Below are 22,818 nucleotides of genomic sequence, written 5' to 3'. Positions count from 1 at the left end.
GACCCTTGATGTAGACGTAGCCTTATGTAAGAGCTCAATCTGAGGCCACAGGACAAAAATCGTGAAGCTTGGCCACTTGGTGGCACTGTAAGAGGGAAAAAACATAAAAATGGCTATACCTACACGACCATTTGTCATAGACCATTAGTCGTAGAGACTTGAAACTTGAAGGGATGGTAGTACTCACACCATCAACAACATCACCAAGGCTCGCCCCAGTTGACCTAACAGGGTCGCTACAGTGATCAAAAGTACAAAATCGCTTATAACTCCTAAACCGTCGATCCTAGACTGGCGGTTTTTCATCTCATTAGAAATCAGTGCAGAAGAATTCTCTGGAGAGCAAATATCAGTAATTATCATAAAAAGGTTCAGTCGCAAAGGGACGCCAAATGAAAGGGCCAAGGCCACTTTTAGTAAAATGCCTATAACTCCTGAATGCAAAGAGATATCTTTGCCAAACATTTGGTGGCCATACGAGGGTGGCTATACCTACACAACCATTTGTCCTATCAACATAAAAATCGCTGATCACGCTCTTGGTCCAAAGTGCTACAAGTGGCTATAAGGACATTTGCGGATCTCAAAAAACATGGCTGCCATTGCCATTAGACAAGGTTAAATGAGACCGATCGGAACGTACTGTAACTTGGAGGGCCTGTTTGACTCGCAGCTCAAAAGGCCTGTGAAAAATTTGAAAGAAATCAGCCACTGAGGGGTTATCACCACATTTTACAAGGGCGTGAACGTACATTGCGTGGTTTTTCACACATACATGCGATAGTCATATCATATGATAGAACTCCTCATTCCAGACAACTTTGCCTCTAAAACTACTGCTGTCAGTCCTTCGTTAAATAATTGAGAGGATAAAACCTCATTTTCCCTTTGGGTAGCTAAAACAGGTCATTTAGAAAAGGGGCCTGCCCAAATTTACTCAAAATCCTATAAAGCCTGCGACAGGCGAATCTAAACAAGCATGAAATGTTTTCAGGAGATTGGATCTCTATATCTGGCGCTATAACAATCATAAATAAAAAAGAAAAAGAAAACCAATATTACACTGCATCAATATTACAATATTACACAAATTACATTGATTTGCCAATATCATTGATTTAGGTGGTTACAGGCTTGCTAAATAATTTTTTTCTTATATTTTAACTTGCTTCTGACTAAAATGTGAGTCCGTTTGGTTACAATACTGCATTCTCCAGTGCCATCTTGCCTGAATCTGGTGAAAAATAAGCACAAATATGTCAGTGGATATTGATTAATTGATTGACTGGAGTCTTACTTGTGGATTATTGTGATGTTTTTATCAGCCGATTTGGACTTTAAATTCTGACAGCACCCATTGGGTGAGCATGTGATGTAACACTAAATTCCTCCAATTCCTGTTTCGATGAAGAAACAAACTCATCTACATCTTGGATGGCCGGAGGGTGAATACATTTTCATCAAATTTTCTTTTTTGGCTGAACTATTCCTTCAAAGGTGAAGTCTGTCGTTTTTTCAACATTGAAATGCTTTCTAACTGTGAGTAAGCCATTCGTAGGTTGACTTCCTGAAGAGTGTTACACTGTGGCTTTGTGGTGCTTTTCACAATAATCTTTTTGATCAAGCATCCAAACACCAACTTCTGAATCCAACGGCGGCGGGAAGGCGTTTTGAAGGGCAGTTCAGACAGAAACACATTCTAGCGTTAAAAGCTGTGTAAACTAAACAGAAAACAAGTTTATAGGTGCTTTACCAACCATACACAACACTCAACTTGTTAAAATGTACTGTAAATATCATCTGAGTGGTCCATTGTTTCAAAACAGATATCTTCAGTGCATCTTAAAGGTTAAAGTAGAAGCCAAAGGCATTAATTTAGCATTTGCATAATCAACAATTAAAAAGAACACGGAAATCAAACTAGTTTTTGAAATGGGTCTTAAATATTTTAAGTAGTTTGTTTTCAATTTTATTAACTTGAAGTGCATTGTAAAAAATGTTTTTTTGAAGTTGTAAATAGATCACTTTCTACTGAAATTTCATGTTTAATTTGGGGTGTTGCTTGTGATTTCTGATTGAAAATCGTTTTAGAGCAAATTCTACTCAGCATTATTTCAGTGTATGGTTTTGGCAATGAAAATAGCCAGAGCTGGCACGGTGTTAGAAAAACTAACAAAATATGTGCAGATGAAAACGCAAGAATGTGTCTTGTATGAACATGACCCATAAAAAATGGGAAAAAGTCAAGATTTGTTCAATTTCATTTAGTGACAGAAATTGCACACTTCACCTTTAAGGGAAAAAACTTTAAATAAGATCTGATTGAGTTATTCTCCATATTTTTTTTAGATTTATTAATATTGAACTCACTTTAGGATCACATCTGACTGGCTATTAGCAGATTTCCTGCATCAAAACGCTCTTGTTTCATAACTCATAATAGTGCCTTGTATAATATTTCACTGGTGTTTTGGAGGACGATGGGTTAGATTTTCTTTGTTTATTTATTTATCAACTACAGCTAGTAATGGTTTAATTGTTCTACAAAAAGTCACTTTTGCACATACCTGCCAAATATAATCAGATATAGCATCAGTGCTATGTTTGAGTTCTTTGTGCCGCTGCCCATAATGTCTTTTCATCAACAACAGTTTGTATATTTATACAGATGTTTTGGTTCTTCAGCGGGTAAGTGTTGAGCGGCATCGTCGTGCTGTGTTTGGCTCTCACTATTCCTATTAGTGACACGAAATATCGAACACTGTCAAAGGTTTAGGATTGCTTTTAGACACTGGCTCCTTCAGATGGGTCCATCACCCTTGTAAATGCATTCATATCAAATGTACAGATATTTAAACTTTTTTGAAAAGAGTTATATTTTTGTGAGAAATTTGTAAAATAAAAAGGTTATGTAAATATCCATTTGTAAATGCCATTTACAAATAAAAAGTAATTTGCTTTTCTACATTTGCGGGATTATTTCTTGAAATATCAACAGCTGTGTTTGTGTAATGAATGTAGAGGACTGACTACATAAAATGATACATTTTTTAATTGGTTGCATCCCAAATTGCATACTCCCTTTCCGTTTTAAAAGTAAAAAAAATATAACTTTTACCACTAGATGGCTGGAGAGCACTACTACTTTTTAATTGCTATTTGAACAATAAGATATCTTTTCACAAGTTTTTTCAGTTGAGTTCATGTCTACATATTCTGAAATCACAATTATAACAATAAAATATACTTTTTTGTCAAAGTTAAGCATTTTTTGTACTGAAACAAAATCAGTTCTATTACATATTGAGTAGCAGTACACGGCATGAACATAAGAATGCAACAACAGCAAAAAAAAAAATAAAAAATTTATTTGACAAATTATAAGAGAGCAGTTTTTATGGTCTCCAAATGTAGTCCTGTGTGTTTCATAATATGTAGATATAAAAAACTTGTGAAAAAGTATCTTTTAGGTGGTCAAATAGCAAATAGTGGATCTCTGCAGCCACCTACTGGTAAAAGTTTTTTTTTTTTTTTTTTTTTTTTTTAACTAAAGCAACACTAAGTAACTTTTCCCTCAACGCTCCCTCTACAGGTTGGAAGCGGAATTGTCCATTACCGCTGTCGTAAATAATTTAGCCTACCGTCGCGTCACATGCACGTTATTTGTTTGGAGGCTATCCAGGACCGGCTTTGGAAATAAAGATGTCCAGTGACAAGGTAGATATGTTGTATGGCTTTATGAAAGTATAAAAACGAAATAAAACATAATAATGACATTGTTTGCTATTTATTTTTGTGTGAAACTGACATAATTTTGAAACGGTCTAGCAATAGCCAGATAGGTTTACACAAGGAAAAAAAAAAGTATTGCCTAACAGTTTAGTATGTAATAGCCATTTGCATTGTCTGGGAAAATCTTGAGAATGTTATTGTAAAATGTTATTGTTTTTTTTTTTTGCTGACTAAAGTTCTAAATTAGGATTCATGCCTACAAGTATTTGACCTTCATACAGTTACCGTAATACGTTCGTAATTTAGTTTTCCAGTCAAATGTCCTCCATTGCCAAAAATCAACTTACAACTTCACTAACTTAAGCATGCTAGCAAACAAAAATGCTAAACACAAACTAAGAATGAACAACTTTGGAAACGATCGAACATTTGGGGTGATTTTGGCAGTTATTGTCATCCTTCACTGCATTCAACTCAGAACATCAGTGGTAGAAAACGCGGTATAAACACAAACTTACGTGCTTAGCAAAATATTAGCACAATAGCTAATGCCTTAGCTAACATGAGCCAATCGATATAAAACAATCTACAATGCATCTACACAGTCATGTCGAAAATTGTTCAAGCTACCTGCTGCTAGGTATCTTCCATTTACATGTACCTGCCGAGTATGCTCCACCCAGAGAGCCTTGCAGGATGCTACACCTACCGGCTTTTGTGAAGCCTGCCGTAAAGCAAGTCGCATTTGTAGTCTCATTTGAACTACAAAACCGCGACCCGACGACTCAAACTTACATAGTGCTGTTATGGCTGATAGAGGGTTGCAAAGCGAATACGAAAGTGCCGTTTCACCCTGTTATGAGTTGATGAACCACTGACATGAGTTCGGAAACGTTATTTTAAGGTAAAAAAAAACTACTTAGTGTTGCTTTAAAACTGGATTTTCCAAAAGATGGGCAAAAATCTTACACCAAACCATGTGAAATTATCCATGTTATACCCATGAATGAAAGTTAGACGTGGGTTTTTTATAAAGTGAATTTTACAAAACTGTTTTTGTATAAAAACCTATAAAAAATATGTATTTATTAATTTGTATATGTTAAAAAATGTCCTAAATCCTCCAAAAACTGCACACATGAGGAGGAAAACATTTATAAACAGGAAAATAACATTTGCTTTGTTTTGTTAACTATAATTTTTTACAAAATTGCATTTTGACAATTGCAAGACCACGGAACTCTCATACCATCTGGACAAAGGGAACATTTTTTTTTTTTTTAGCAAACATCATTCGGGGTCCAGAAATACCCCGAGGTCCGCGTAAGGGTTAAATGACATAGGAATTCACTAAATTCAATTCTGCAAAAAAAAAACATAGACACATTACATAATTTTACTAATTTTGTCCATTTTTATTAATGTTTATGAAAGTCTCACCAAAGCTGCATTTAATTAATCAAAAATAAACTAAAAAATAGCAGTAATACTGTAAAATATTATTGCCAATTAAAACAAGACAAACTTTAAGTTGGCTTGAGAAAGCCTGGTCAGAAAGTGTGAACAAGTTTCAAAGTGTTAGAAATGTTATGGTTTTCAGTCTGAAAAAAGATTTAAGTTTAAAGTAGTTTTAAAGCTTAAAGCTTGAATGTTTTGAAGGCAATACTGTCTGTCAGTCAGATGAACGGATGCACAAATGGATAGCATGTTGTTAGCATGTTTCTAACTTATTTAACATGTTATTGACATGATAGCATGTTGTTAGCATCATTAACATGCTGTTAGCATGATTAGCATGTTGTTAGCATGTTACTAACATGTAGCTAACATTATGAGAATGACGCTAACACGATGTTAGCATTACTAGCATGATTAACATGTTTTCAACATGTTTCTAGCCTGATTAGCATGTTACCAGCGTGTTGTTAGCATGATTAGCAAGTTACTAGCATGTTTAACATTTTGTTAACATGTTTTTAGCCTAATTAGCTTTTTGTTAGCATGTTGTTAGCTTGTTTTTAACATGATTACCATGTTACAAACATGTAGCTAGCATGATTAGAATGTGGGTAGCATGATGTTAGCATTACCAGCATGATTGGCAAGTTTCTAGCCTGATTAGCATGTTACCAGTGTGTAGCTAACATGTTTTAGAATGTCGTTAGCATGATTAGCAAGTTACTAGCATGATTAACATGTTGTTAGCATGTTACTAACATGTAGCTAACATTATGAGAATGTCGCTAACACGATGTTAGCATTACTAGCATGATTAACATGTTTTTAACATGTTTCTAGCCTGATTAGCATGTTACCAACGTGTTGTTAGCATGATTAGCAAGTTACTAGCATGTTTAACATTTTGTTAACATGTTTTTAGCCTAATTAGCTTTTTGTTAGCATGTTGTTAGCTTGTTTTTAACATGATTACCATGTTACGAACATGTAGCTAGCATGATTAGAATGTGGGTAGCATGTTGTTAGCATTACCAGCATGATTAGCAAGTTTCTAGCCTGATTAGCATGTTACCAGTGTGTAGCTAACATGTTTTAGAATGCCGTTAGCATGATTAGCAAGTTACTAGCATGATTAACATGTTGTTAAACATGATTCTAACCTAATTAACATGTTGTTAGCTTGTTCCTAGCATGATTACCATGTTACTAACATGTAGCTAGCATGATTAGAATGTCGTTAGCATTACTAACATTATTAGCAAGTTACTAGCGTGATTAACTTGTTAACATGTTTTTAGCCTGATTAGCTTGTAGTTAGCATGTTTCTAACCTAATTAGCTTGTTGTTAGCTTGTTTTTAACATGATTAGCATGTTCCTAGCATGATTACCATGTTACTAACATGTAGCTAGCATGATTAGAATGCCGCTAACATGTTGTTAGCATTACTACCATTATTAGCAAGTTACTAACATGATTAACGTGTTGTTAACATGTTTCTAGCATGATTACCATGTTTTTAACATGATTAGCCTGTTAGTAGCATGTTGCTAGCATGATTAGAATGTTACTAACATGTTTCTAACCTAATTAGCATGTTGTTAGCATTACTAGCATTATTATCAAGTTTCTAGCCTGATTAGCATGTTACCAGTGTGTAGCTAACATGTTTTAGAATGCCGTTAGCATGATTAGCAAGTTACTAGCATGATTAACATGTTGTTAAACATGATTCTAACCTAATTAGCATGTTGTTAGCTTGTTCCTAGCATGATTACCATGTTACTAACATGTAGCTAGCATGATTAGAATGTCGTTAGCATTACTAACATTATTAGCAAGTTACTAGCGTGATTAACTTGTTAACATGTTTTTAGCCTGATTAGCTTGTAGTTAGCATGTTTCTAACCTAATTAGCATGTTGTTAGCTTGTTTTTAACATGATTAGCATGTTGTTAGCATGTTCCTAGCGTTAATAACAAGTTACTAACATCATTAACATGTTGTTAACCTGTTTCTAGCCTGATTAGCATGTTACCAGTGAGTACCTAGCGTGATTAGAATGTCGTTAGCATGATTAGCAAGTTACTAGCATGATTAGCTTGTTGTTAACGTGTTTTTAACATGTTTCTAACCTAATTAGCATGTTGTTAGCATGTTTTTAACATGATTAGCATGTTCCTGGCATGATTACCATGTTACTAACATGTAGCTAGCATGATTAGAATGCCGTTAACATGTTGTTAGCATTACTACCATTATTAGCAAGTTACTAACATGATTAACATGTTGTTAACGTGTTTCTAGCATGATTACCATGTTTTTAACATGATTAGCCTGTTACTAACATGTTGCTAGCATGATTAGAATGTTACTAACATGTTTCTAACCTAATTAGCATGTTGTTAGCATTATTAGCAAGTTTCTAGCCTGGTTAGCATGTTACCAGTGTGTAGCTAACATGTTTTAGAATGCCGTTAGCATGATTAGCAAGTTACTAGCATGATTAACATGTTGTTAAACATGATTCTAACCTAATTAGCATGTTGTTAACGTGTTTCTAGCATGATTACCATGTTTTTAACATGATTAGCCTGTTACTAACATGTTGCTAGCATGATTAGAATGTTACTAACATGTTTCTAACCTAATTAGCATGTTGTTAGCATTATTAGCAAGTTTCTAGCCTGGTTAGCATGTTACCAGTGTGTAGCTAACATGTTTTAGAATGCCGTTAGCATGATTAGCAAGTTACTAGCATGATTAACATGTTGTTAAACATGATTCTAACCTAATTAGCATGTTGTTAGCTTGTTCCTAGCATGATTACCATGTTACTAACATGTAGCTAGCATGATTAGAATGTTGTTAGCATTACTAACATTATTAGCAAGTTACTAGCGTGATTAACTTGTTAACATGTTTTTAGCCTGATTAGCTTGTAGTTAGCATGTTTCTAACATGTTTCTAACCTAATTAGCCTGTTGTTAGCTTGTTTTTAACATGATTAGCATGTTGTTAACATGTTCCTAGCATTAATAACAAGTTACTAACATCATTAACATGTTGTTAACCTGTTTCTAGCCTGATTAGCATGTTACCAGTGAGTACCTAGCGTGATTAGAATGCCGTTAGCATGATTAGCAAATTACTAGCATGATTAGCTTGTTGTTAACATGTTTTAACATGTTTGTAACCTAATTAGCATATTTTTAACATGATTAGCCTGTTAGTAGCATGTTGCTAGCATGATTAGAATGTTGCTACCATGATGTTAGCATTAGTAGCCTGTTGTTAGCATGATGGTAACATGTTTCTAGCCTGATTAGCATGCCACTAACATGATTCTAGTTGCTAGACTTGGTTAGAATTTTTTTTACCTAAATAAGAAAATAAATATATTGACAAAGCACCAATGTTGAATTTACTAACTAATTACTCAGATGATAACAAAAGATGTTCTGCATATATTTGTTTTGTTTTTTATATTTACATTCATTAGCTATAAAGTTTAGTTACAATGAAATGAACTGTCTGTAAATGTTTCAATATATATATATAAACGTATACTAATTAAGACTGTAGATGTTTTGATGTGTTTTAATTAGTAGTTTCTCTCAGATTAGGTTCATAGATTTAGCAGCAGCTTCAACCTCATTTTCCTTACTTTTGTCACACCTAGAATAGTTGAAAGTCAACCATCAAACCCTTTGCGCAGGAGGTTGTGGATAATATTAGCACAACATTAGTATGCAGGGGTGCAGCCTAGAACCTGTTTGTTACTTTTTTCTGTCATTTAGATCACGCTAATTCAAACCTTGCATGCTTTTCAGGATGGATAGTATCCAGATTGGGACGCCGGGTTAGTCCAGCATGATTGTGCGTGATGAATGATGTTTTCGTGCATCTAACAGTACTTGAAAGCTACATGCAACATGAAAGCGGAGGATCAAACAGGATCGTGGGACTTCTACACCGTGGAGCTTCAAACTGGATGTTGTTAGTTCCTTCCAGAATTGAGACGCGATCAATTATTGATGAGGAATGGCGATGGAGCGAGCGAGACAGGTTTACAGGCGGTGACGGGCATATAAACAAAGCTGGGGTTGATCAAATGGAGCGCCATACAACAGAGAAGCTGACAGGACAATTTGTCCAGTCGCTTGTAAATAAAACCCAGCGAATTAAAAGAGAATGAGTGCAAATTGAGGAAGAGAGCAGCAGTTCTCAGAGACAACAACACTGCTAAGGAATGAAACCTGAATGAAATGCATTGCCTTTGGTTTCACTTTGGCAGTGACGAACCAAAGCTCTGTGACCTATGCGCTCACACCGTCAGTATTTAGGATTGACAAGTGCATTTACTTTTAGATGTTAGTCTCGAAAATGTCCTGAAGGCTTGAAATGTGCATTTGAAGTCAAGTCTGTTTGGCGACACTAAACGTAAACAATGCTACTGAAATCTGCATATTTTGCTGATTATTGCTGCTGAAAATGGTCAATTGTTGTCCTTTTTTGGCCTTTACTAATCAGTCGGACTGGGAAAAACATTTGGAGTACTATAGACTGCCAAAAGTTATAAAAGGAGAACGGTGCAAAAGGCGTTTGTGGTTGGCCAAACTGAACCAGGATTTCCAGTTTGCTCTTATCACGTGTTGTCATTGAACAATTACTTAAAGGGGTCATCGGATGGCCAAGTTCATATGATTCTTAAGGGTCTTAATGAAAAGTCTATAATATACTTTGGTTAAAAATTCACAATAGTAGTGTAATAAAACACCCTTTTACCTTGTCAGAATCAGCTCTGCAAAAAATCCACTCATTTTATTGCATGGTCCCTTTAAATGCAAATGAGCTCTGCTCGCCCTGCCTCTCTCTGATGTGGGAATATGAGCGGTAATGTTTAGTTTAGCCGCGTTTAGTTTGCCAACATGCACATTAAGAAAGGCCATTTGCAAAGATGCATAAAAACCCTTACTCACTTCTGGCATGGGTGAAGCTGCATTAGGAACGATTCGCAGGAACATAGACGCATATGTAGATCAGGATTGGCGCTTTCCTTTAAAAAACGAAAGTAACATTAATCCTCTGCGTCTTCAGTGGCTCAGATGTCGAGAGTAAATGACTACTGCTATGTTCATTATTACATCCAACAACAGAACACCTCAATCGCTCAATCTGAGACATTCTTGACTGTTTCAGCTCAGTGAGGGCGGGTCTAAGGTAAGGCGCTCATGTCAATCAACTATCATGGGAGTGGTCTTTGTCGGTGCGTGGGTGGATTTTTATCATTGTATGGTGGTTGTGTACACAAACTGCCAACACACATTAATGTTCAAACAACATGGAAAAGTGAGTTTTGCATCCGATGACCCCTTTAAAATTTCTGGGGTCTTCAAGTAAATACTTTAGGTCAAAAGGTTTTGACTGACAAAAACGTTCACGGATCTCTGCATTAAATGGACATGAATACAGCAACATTACACGTCTAAAGTTTTCTAGGTTTGAAATGGCCTACTTTTGTCTAGACTTTTCTCCACATCAATAATTAGTGAAGGTCACTGAATATAATGAAAACATAGTGTTTCACAGCAGTGAAGTGTTTAGTAGCCTAACTTGCATAATTATTCATCTCATACATAGTCTAATTAACTGAGAGGTACTTTGTCCCCAGATTTAGGAGCAAAGATCACAGATTTATTTACATGACATGTATATGGCCATTCTATTTGTGGATACAGTCAAAGCTAAATGGTGTGACACACAGTAGGACTTTTTAGAAAGTAAAATGCAAAAGAGAAAGAACATATTCACCTTATACAACGCAGAAGTAAGCCTATATGGGAGAGACTTCCAGTTCATTGTTCACTAGTGTTTTCACGACGCTATTTTGGCAGCAGTGAATGTAAACAATGCAAATGAACCAAATTTTGCTGATTATTGCTGCTGAAAATGGTCAATTATTGTCATGTTTTGGACTGTACTAATCAGTCAGACCAGGATAAACATTTGGAGCACTACAGACTGCCAAAAGTTACACAAATTAAGGAGAAGTGTGCAAAAAACTGTCTGAGGAACAAAAGGTTTGTGGTTGGCCAAACTGAACCGGGATTTCCAGGGTAAGAGTCTTGACAACATTCGTGTTTGTTCTTATCTTTTCCAGTCAGGTAGTTGAGATATTAAGCTAATATCTTAATTAATGCTGCTATTATATATCTTTACCATCTATCTATCTGCAGTTTTTTGGATCAAATAAATGCAGGCTAGATGAGCAGAAGAGGCATCTTTAAAAACATTAATCTTTTATTAATCTTTTATTTTATTAATAATTTGGTTTAATTATTGTTTATTATTTATTTAATCTTTCTTTCTTTTTTTTAAGAAGCAGGTTTTGATTCCTGCATCGTACAAGACATTCTCTTCTCCCAGCTGTAAGGTCTTTTGAGTCCTTTCACAGCCGTCTGTTTCTGTCTGGAGATTTCAATATAAAGTGGCAGCATCCGAAGCCAGGCGCAGGTGACGCAGTCCCATTAGACCAGAGGTGATGAGGTACAGAACATGAGCGAATGAAAGACCCATCACACATCATAACCGTCCAGAGTCGACATCTCTGGCCTCAGACAGGCACATGCATCGGCACAATTCCTAGTTTGGTAATGTGATTGCTTGTGATGAGTCAAATATTCAGTGGGTGTTTTTTTTTTCACTCTTACATTTTCTTTTCGTTTTAAATAGGGGTGTGCAATATGACGTTTTTTGATCCTGGATGATTCAAATGTGCGGTAAAAGCCTGTCAAACAGCGCTTGATTACTGAACTAAGCTATCTTTGGCGTCTGATTCACTAATAGTTTCAAAAATACGAAGGATTACATATAAACACAGTTGGTTATGTCTAAAGTAAAAAGTAAACAGTTGAGAGTATAGGGCTGGGAATCGATTCCAAAAAGAATCGATTCCGAGGCATTGGAAATCGAGAGTGGATTCCAAAAGTTTGAAATGTATATGGTGTTTTATTTTTATATTTGTTAATTCAATTTCTTGAACGCTACTGATAAATACAGCTACTGTACCTGAAAATTAAAGCACTGTTTGTTTTATTTGTATATTATGTGTATTTGTAACATGTAGCCTATCTTTGTTCTTATTTTTAATAACAAGGATAAAATAATTCCAAAGATTTTGATCTTCGCCCACTTTGGACTAAACATCTGCCATTCTTTTTGTTATATTTTGATACCTTTTAAGGTTTTGGTTTTAAAATAGGGAAATTAGTTTGGCTGTACTGCTCAGACGACTTGTAAAATAGTAAAACCAACATGACAAAGAATCGCGATAAAATCGTGATATGAAATTTTTTCCCATATTGACCACTAATTTTAAAGGGGTCATATTATGTGGTTTCTTGTTTTCCTTTGTCTTTGGAGTGTTACAAGCTGTTTGTGCATAGATAAGATCTATTTATTTATATATTTATTTATAGATTTTTTATCTATTACTTCTATACTCTTTGGTGATACGGGGTTGAACACAGTTGATTGACATGCAGGTTTTACATTAGCCCCGCCCTCACCGAGCTGAAACAGTCCGAATACAACCGCCATTGTGTGACTCAGGTGCAGAGGAAGACTCTAATTGAGCGATTGAAGTGTTCTGTTGTTGGATGTAATAATGAACATGCAGTAGTCATTTACTACCGACATCTGAGCCGCTGAAGATGCAGAGGTTTAAGGTTACTTTCATTTTTAAATGGAAAGCGCCAACCGCAATCTACATATGCATCTATCTTAGTGTGAATCATTCCTGATGCAGCTTCACCCACAGCAGAAGTGCATCTTTGCAAATGGCCTTTCTTAATAATGTGCTTGTTGGCAAGTTTCGCCATAAATGCAGCTAAAGTAAACATTACAGATCCTAATCCCTCAGCAGCGAGGGGCGGGGCGAGCAGAGATCGGTGACATTTAAAGGGGCCATGTCTTAAAATGAGCTGAAATTTTGCAGAGCTGATTTTGACAAGGTAAAAGGGTGTTTTTTTTACACTACTATTGGGAATTTTTAACCAAAGTATATTAGAAACTTTTCATTAAGACCCTAAAGAATCATATGAAAATGGGCATCCGATGACCCCTTGAAGGCTATAAAGTAGAGCAATTCCAATATTGCAAGGACTATCTGTGCTTCCGACTGATTGCCTGTAAATATGTTTTCATTAAAGAATTCAGTACTGACTATTCAAACGTGAGTTTTGAGCAATGTAGAGTAGTGCTTGTTGTTTCTTTTTCTAGATTGCAAATGCAGACATGGTGTTATGTTTATGCGGCGCAACGCATTAAAAGACAGTATGTGTCATTATAATCGGTAGTTACAGTATGTCCTCACTGGATGCAACAAATGCCTTGTTTATAATGGGTTTTATTGTTTTGGTCTCATCGCGCCAAGAAACGCATGGTAAGGGGCGTAACATTTCCGTCACACGCTTGAGGTATTCGGCCAATCACAATGCACCGGATAGCTGGCCAGTCAGAGAACACCTCGGTTTCCATCAACGATGAGTTTTGTAAAAATCAAAGCGTTTCAGAAAAGTGGGGCAGAGAGGAGAAACTATAATGTACAGTATGTGGAAAATAATGTTTTTGAACCTCAAAACTGCATAAATGCATTGCACAACTTTTTTTACAAAGTAATGCTCTTTTTTTCAACATCATATGACCCCTTTAAATATGTAATGTGCTTTGCTTTAGTTTGCATTGTAAAACTCTCTGGAGAAGTTCAGATTGTTTTTTTAACTCAAGTACGCTCATTAAGAAAAGCATCCGATCAGGGCAGGGTATCTTGAAACCAATCTAATTATAAAGACTATAGTCTTTTTAATTGTAATTTAATTATATTATAATGCTATGATTAGTCGTGCAGTCGTTCCGGCAACCCGTTGATTAGCTGATTTTGAAACTACAGGTATATCGTCTCGCCGAACCGGCAGGACGCTTATAGAGATAATGTGTTTGCCAGCATGCAGACAGAAGTGCCGCCCATATGATTTGGGTTTGCAATAGCACTCTTTTTAAACGCTACTGATGGGATCTGCCATCATAAAAGTAAACACAACACGGCAGCTATGGAAACCGCAATAACAATAGAGTGAAGACGCAAAGCAAAAACAGTAATTTCCCAAGCAACCTATTGCATAACGAAGAGACGAAACCCTGAGTGTCACTGCTCTGCAATTACCTTGCTGGGTAATTACTCAGCAGAGCTCTGTTTTGGGGGCTCGAATATATTTAATCTGCCGATGATGGCTCTTTTTTGATGAGCCGTGTAATTAAATTCGTTTGCAATATATCGGAGATTGAAAACTTTGAATTGAAAACGCCAAAGAAAGTCTTTCTTCCTGGTATGTAGTCTGATCCGCTACATAGGGGATGAATTAAAAAAACCTATAATGTTCCATTTTCAGCTTGCCGAGCAAAGCGAATCGCTTTCGCAAGAATCCTTTCAGTCCCTCGGTTGTGAGACGAGCGACGTCACGAGCTTCCAGAAACTCTCACAATCCAATAAAATAAAGTCTGGAAGCAGTTGGAGAACATTTTCCTCAAGCAGATTGAGGTTTTCTGCGCACCACGCATTGCCATCTGCATCGCTCTCATGACTGCAGTAATTATCAAGGTAATGGTGCTTATCATGCATGAAATATGAATATCATTTACATAAATCGTCCTTGATAGTCCAAACATCCTTAACGAAAACGGCTCTCCGAGTTGGGGACTCTTTTAAATATTTTACGGATTTCCGAGCTGCAGTGATATGAATCTGAAGCTGACATTTTCATCTGACACACAATGTTGCGTGATAACAGACAAGCAAGTCTATCATAGCATACTTGACATTTTGTCAGGGGACAACTCTTTAGATTATGGCAGGATTAAACCTGACTGCTACAGGAATAGATGGAGTGTGGATGTGCGCGACGAGGCGCTGTTTTAAATCCCCGATGCAGAAGTCTCTTTGGACCAAGCCGTCCCTCGGAGACTCGTTCAGCACAGCTTGTACACTCATTCCATTAGAGAGTCTGCAGAGCTCAGACAAATCCAGCAAGACGCTTACTGAGAGATTGTCAACTTGTGCAGATGCAAACAGACAAGATTTTGCAGAACTACTGTCGCTATTGCAATGAATTTTGGTCAAAAATTAAAAGGATGTTTTGTAGAATGTACATGCTGCTAGGGCTGCTCTATTTTGGCAGAAATCATAATCACGATTATTTTGGTCAATATTGTAATCACGATTATTTAAAGGGGTCATCGGATGCAAAACTCACTTTTACATGTTGTTTGAACATTAATGTGTGTTGGTAGTTTGTGTACACAACCACCCTACAATGATAAAAGACATTAGCGCTGATCCCGATCTACATATGCATCTATGTTTGTGTGAATCATTCGTGATGCAGCTTCACCCACAGCAGAAGTGAGTAAAAGGGCTTTTTATGCATCTTTGCAAATTTCCTTTCTTAGGGCCTGTCCACACGGAGACGCGTTTCGCTGTATACGTATACATTTTTTATCGTATTGGCGTTTCGTCCACACGGATCCGGCGTTTTAGGAGACTGAAACCGCTATTTTTTGAAACCGGGTCCCAAAGTGGATAAATCTGAAAAAGACACCCTTGCGGTTTCGTGTGTACAGCCAATCCGTATATTTTGTGAAACGATGATGTCATCACATCACGTGTCGGCTGCGTCACACGTAACAGCAACAACAATATTGGCGGACTACATGATTGGTCGTGTTGCTACTAAGCCTACTAGCTTTATTACAGCAAAATCTATTGCTTCTATGCAACTGTTATGAGCAACAAGCTCATAATGTTCGCATCTTCGTCTTCTTCTTCTTAGTTTGTATACAACGCGCAAGGTTATGCGCATGCTCAAAGTCTTCTTCTCCGTGTATAGTGTATCTCTATGGCAGAATTACAGCACCCCATACTGGTCTGGCATATATACTACACCGTTTTCAGTGGTTTCGTGTTTACGGAACTTTTTTTAGAACGAGGGAAAAAAAATGATCGGATAGGGAACGCACCGGCTTCGTGTGGACGGAGCCTTAATAATGTGCTTGTTGGCAAGTTTCGCCAATAAACGCGGATAAATGCAGCTAAATGCGGCTAAAGTAAACATTACAGCTCATAATCCCTCAGCAGAGAGGGGCGGGGCGAGCAGAGCTCATTTGCATTTAAAGGGACCATGCAATAAAATGAGCTGATATTTTTGCAGAGCTGATTTTGACAAGGTAAAAAGGGTGGTTTTTTTACACTACTATTGAGAATTTTTAACCAAAGTATATTAGAGACTTTTCATTGAGATCCTAAAGAATCATATCATAACTTGTGGAAAATGGGCATTCGATGACCTCTTTAACACGATTATGACTGGGTCAAAACTTTATATTAGTGATTAATTTAAAGGGATAGTTCACACAAAAATAGAAATTTGATGTTTATCTGCTTACCCCCAGGGCATCCAAGATGTAGGTGACTTTGTTTCTTCAGTAGAACACAGACAGATTTTTAACTCAAACAGTTGCAGTCTGTTAGTGATTTAATGGCAGTGGATGGGCACCAAACCTTTCAAAGTAAAAAAAAAAAAAACATGCATAGATAAATCCAAATTACACCCTGCGGTAAAAATTGTAAAATGTTATTTTAAAAAGTACCATAATGCAATAATAATAATTAGAATAATTATTGTTATTTAATAATTAATTATTATTATTATTATTATTATTATTATTATTATTATTATAACAATTATTATTATTAATATATAATTATTTAATAATTAATTATTACTAAAATAATACAATAGTACAATATTTACTTTTAAAATACTTAATTTGGGGTCAGTACGTTTTATTTATTTTTCTTTAATAATTCTCTTATGCTTACCACAGTTGCATTTATTTTATTTATTTAAAAAAAACACTAAAACATTGTAAAATATTATAAAATTTTTAATAGCTGTTTTCTATTTGAATGTATTTTGTAACGTAATTTATTTCAGCATTTATTAAATAAAACAAAAAACATTAATATTGTAAAATATCATTACAATTTTAGTACCATAATACAATAATAATAATAAATAATATTTTTAATAATTTGGGCTCAGTAAGTTTTATTTATTTATTTTATTATGCCAGGTTGCATTTATTTTATTTATAAAATAACACTAAAACATTAATATTGTTACATTTTAAATAGCTGTATTTTGCTAAGTGATTTATTTCTGTGATGCAAAGCTGAATTTTCAGCATTATTATTCCAGTCTTAAGCATCACATGATTTTAGTAATAATAATAATAATAATAATAATATTAAATAAAAAATAATTATTATTTAATTTCTTGCAAAAAAGGTAAAAAAACAACAACTTTTTAACAGTATTTTCTCTTTACTTTAAACATAGTATTTTAACTGATCGCACCTACTTTTACTTAAGGAATATGCTAGTGTTGTTATGTACTTCCAGTAAGAATGACTTCTATCCCAGTCTGTTCCTCACACAAAACTAATGTATAACTTGGAAAACAGTGCACAAATCAAATGTGTTTTGTACTACATGGAAGATAGTCCTTGAGATCTGGAGCCACAACAGGGTGAGTAAATGACAGAATTTCATTTTTCAGACTAATTTTTCCCGTAATAACCTCATATCATCAAAGTGAAGATGTTCAGGAGTGTTGCGGTGATATCGGCGCTCAAGTGAGAGATTGTGTGCTTTGCGAATGGCTTTGAGAAATGAGTGTTTGCCGAATGGCGTCTGTTGTATTAGGGCGGCGCGCTCACAGCGACAGAAGCCTGCTTGAGATTCTCGGGCCCCTCGTCTCTCTCTCAGCTGTCTGTCACGCCGGATGACTTTTCCATCTGCTCAGTGAATCTTCGGGGGTAAAAAGCCTAAGTAAAGATTGGCTTCCTTTGATGACAATGTGACACATGAAATGGCTTCTTTTGTACGAGTCCCTGGGCGTCAGACAAAGCGTGTCCCTTCGCCCGCTTTCCTCAGACCCAGCCTTGCTTTGACTGTCAGACTCACGTGGAAGTCAGGTAAGACTGCCGCTATCAAACCTTGTCTATACTGCCCTCGGGATAGATCCTGCTTTGCAACTCTGCATGAATATTCATTCATTTCCCTCAAATGATGATGCAAATATTTAAAATATTATGCAACTCTGTGAAATCCTGCAAATGTTGATTAACACACCTGTAACTGAAAATATCATTTTACCTATTATTATTTACATGTCCGGTGATAAAATGTCTTTGCTTTTATTTTATTGATTTTTATTTTTTATTTGTGTGTGTGTGTGTGTGTGTGTGTGTGTGTGTGTGTGTGTGTGTGTGTGTGTGTGTGTGTGTGTGTGTGTGTGTGTGTGTGTGTGTGTGTGTGTGTGTGTGTGTATAATTATATAATTAACAATTAAAATATTCAACCGCATAAAATCCTGTAAATGTTGAATAACACACCTGTAACTGTAAATATCATATTTCATCTTTGTTAATTTAATTTAATAATAATAATAATTTATTATTTACATCATGAAAAGTTTGTAATTTTGGTTTTATATTTTTATTTTACTTTTGAGTTTTTTTATTTTATGTATTTATAAATTAAGTTAGACCCCCCCCCCCCCCCCACTACTATTATTACAAATTTAAAATATGCAAATCTTGTAAGTGTTGATTGTAAATATCCTGTTTCATAATTTTTATTTTATTTTATTGTTTTTTTTATTAGTATAATTATTATTGTTATTTACACATACCATGACAATATTGTGGTTTAAATTTATTAATTTTAATTTTGTTATTTTATTTTAATTTTATTAGGTTTTATTTTATTTTAGATTTTATTTTATTTTTATTTTGGATTTTTCCCCCTACTGGGTACTATACAATTATTTAAAATATGCAAATCTGTAAGTGTTGATTAACACACCTGTAACTGTAAATATCATGTTTCATAATTTTTATTTTGAGTTTTTTTATTATAATAATTATTATTGTTATTTATATATACCATGATAATATTGTGGTATTATTATTATTTTTGGTTTTAATTTTATTGATTTTAATTTTTTAATTTTATAATTTTTCTATAATTTTTTTATATTATTTTTCGTACTATTGAGTACTATTATGGCAAATAATTAAAATATTCAATTATTATCGTCATAATATTTTATTATTTCATATTTATTTATTATTTGCAATGTAATTTACAATTATATTATTTTATTTAAATTGGACGTGACTTTTTTCCTGCTTTTCAGTACTTATTTACATATTTAAAATATGCAAAAGTGTCAATTAACCCATCTTTAACTGTAAATATCATGTTTAATAATTTTTATTTTATAGATTATTTTTTATTATGATAATTATTGTTATTTATATATACTATGATAATATTGTGGTTTTATTTTTTATTTTATTGATTTTTATTTTATTTTTTGTATTTTTATTGTTTTAAAATTGTATTATTATTTTTTAAATTGTTTGTTTGCCTTTTTTATACTATTTAGTACTATTATGACAAATAATTAAAATATTCAACTCAATAATACCGGCTGTAACTGTAAATATCAAATTACTATTATCATAATATTGTTGTTTTATTTGCAATGTAATTTACAATTATATTTTATTCTAATTAGACATGTGACTTTTTTCCTCCCTACTTTTCAGAACCATTATTACAAATGTTTAAAATATTATGCAAATCCTGTAAGTGTCAATTAACACACTTGTAAGTATAAACATGTTTAATAATGTTTATTTTATTGATTTGTTTTATTATTATCATTTTTGTTATTTACATATGTCATGATAATATTGTGGTTTTATTTATTTTTTATTGATTTTTATTGTTTTATCATTTTTTATGTTATTTTTTAATGGGATGTGTGTCATTTTTTTGGTCTATTGAGTATTATTATGACAAATAATTTAAATATTAAACTCCATGAATGTATAATACCTGTAACTGTAAATATCAGTTTTAATTTTTTAATTTTATTGATTTTTAATATGAGTATTATTATTATTTCTTTTATTTTTTATTTTTCGTTTTTATTTATTTGCTTATTAACAATGCAACTTACACTTATATAATTTAAATGATATAAGATTAAATTATATCATTTAAATATAAATTAGATAATTTAATTGGACATGACTTTTCATTACTATTATTTCAAATATTTTGTAAATCCTGTCAATTAACACACCTGTAACTGTAAACATCATGTTTCATAATTTTTACTTTATTGATTTTAATTTTTGATAATTATTTTTTATTTCCATATACCATGATTATATTGTTTCTATTTTTATTTTACATTTATTTAATTTAGCATGTTAAAATTACATTTTAATTGGACATGTGCCATGTCTTTTCCTGCTTCTGCTATTATTTTTAATTACAAATATTTAAAATATGCATGAAATCTTGCAAATGTCAATTAACACACCTGTAACTGTAAATACTGTCTTTCTTAATCATTTTTATTTTATTGATTTTTTTTAACTGTATTTATATAGACCATGATACTATTGTTTTTGTTCACAATTATTATTTATTTTACATTCACCATGGTAATTTTATCTTCTTTTTTCTTCTATTAAGTATTATTATTACAAATATTTTAAGTATTATGCAACTCCGTGAAATCCTGTAAATGTGGATTAATTCATCTGTAACTGGCACATTCTGTATCAATGCTAGCGTTTTATAAAAGCTATATGTTATGAGAAATTACATTGAATTCACCACGGTTAAGGGGTGTTACGCATGAGAGAATTAAAGTAATAAAGTTTGTTGCTTTATTTAACCACCATCATTTTGCAGAAATCCTGCAGCTGTGAGACGTGCAGTAATTAGCATCATGGGGAGACTCATTTCAAGCACTTGTCTATTTGCAGCCGGGCTCTTCACGGAGCGTGAGAGCGGACAGACCCTGGCGGGAATATCATCCCGGCTGGAGAAATCCACTGAATAATCAGCCAATCTGACAGCTGCGAGGACACCACACGACACTGTTGCCCCCCAGTGTTTATTCTCTTCTCCATTTCAATTATTTACTGTAAGAGATGTATCCTCCACAGACCCATCATAATACTCCGCTTTCTGGAACATTGCACCTGCTTCATACTATTATGTACTTTTTTATATTATTATTATTTTTTTTTTCTAACATGATACTATCATGTTTAAACTGGTCGTGTTGCTTTCGGTTTAAGTGTTTTGTATGTTCTTTGTTAAATATGGAGCTGTTTTACTCAAGATGCTTTCAAAGGAGATAAGATGATCATAACCAATGTCCATCCCATATCTGAAAGTGTATTTTTATTCTTTTTATGTGATAAGATGATGCTGATTATTATTATTATTAATATTGTTGTTTACATGTACCATAATAATATTGATGTAGCCAGTGTTTATTTTATTGTTTTTATTTAATTTTAGTTTTGATTTTATTAATTTTTTTACATGCACATTGGTAATTGTTTTTTTATTTAATTTATTATTATTTTTATTATGATGATTATTATTTACATATACCATAATACTGTTATGGTTTTGTATTTTTTTATTGTTTTTATTTAATTTTAGTTTTTATTATTTATTTATTTTTTACATGTACAATGTTAATGTCATTTTTGTTTTATTTCATTGTTGTTGTTTTTGTTAGATTCTTATTATTAGTATTAGTATTTACACATACTATAATACCATGTTTATTATTTATTTTTATTTTATTATTTTTTATTTTAATGTTAATGGTGATGATGATGATTATTAATTTTACACTTACCATAATATAGTGTTTTAGTCATTTTTTATATTAGTTTTTTTTTATTTTAGTTTTTATTTTATTAGTTTTTTTTCACATGTACAATGCTAATGTCATGTTTATTAATTATTGTTTTTATTTGGTTTATTATTATTGTTATTTATATATACCATGTTTATTATTTAGTTTGTTTTATTAAGTTTTTATATTTTTTTATTACTTGTTTTCACATGTACAATGGTAATGTTCTGTTTATTCATTCTGTTTATTCATTATTGTTTTTTTATTTGGTTTACTGTTATCATTATTATTTTATTATTATTATTATTTACATACACCATGATAATACCATGTTTATTATTTAATTTTTATTTTCAAAAAGAGTTTTTATTTTTTTATTTAATTTTATTTTTAATTTTATTATTTGTTTTTTTTTTATATGTACAATGGTAATGTCATGTTTATAAATTATTGATTTTTTTTTAAATTGGTGTAGTGTTATTTTCATTATCATTATTTACATATGCCATGATAATACCTTGTTTATGTAATTTTTATTTTATTTACTTTTTTTATTTTTGTTATTATATATATATATATATATATATATATATATATATATATATATATATATATAATTTTTTTTTACAGATACAATAGTAATGTCATGTTTACTAATCGTTTTATTTCATAATTTTTATTTGATTTATTCTTATAACTATTAGCATTATTATTTATTATTGTTATTAACATATACCATGATAATATCTTTATAATATTTATT

The sequence above is a fragment of the Garra rufa genome, chromosome 9 (genome assembly GCF_049309525.1).
Source record: "Garra rufa chromosome 9, GarRuf1.0, whole genome shotgun sequence".
Classification (NCBI taxonomy): Eukaryota; Metazoa; Chordata; class Actinopteri; order Cypriniformes; family Cyprinidae; genus Garra; species Garra rufa.
This window is presented reverse-complemented; position numbering follows the sequence as displayed.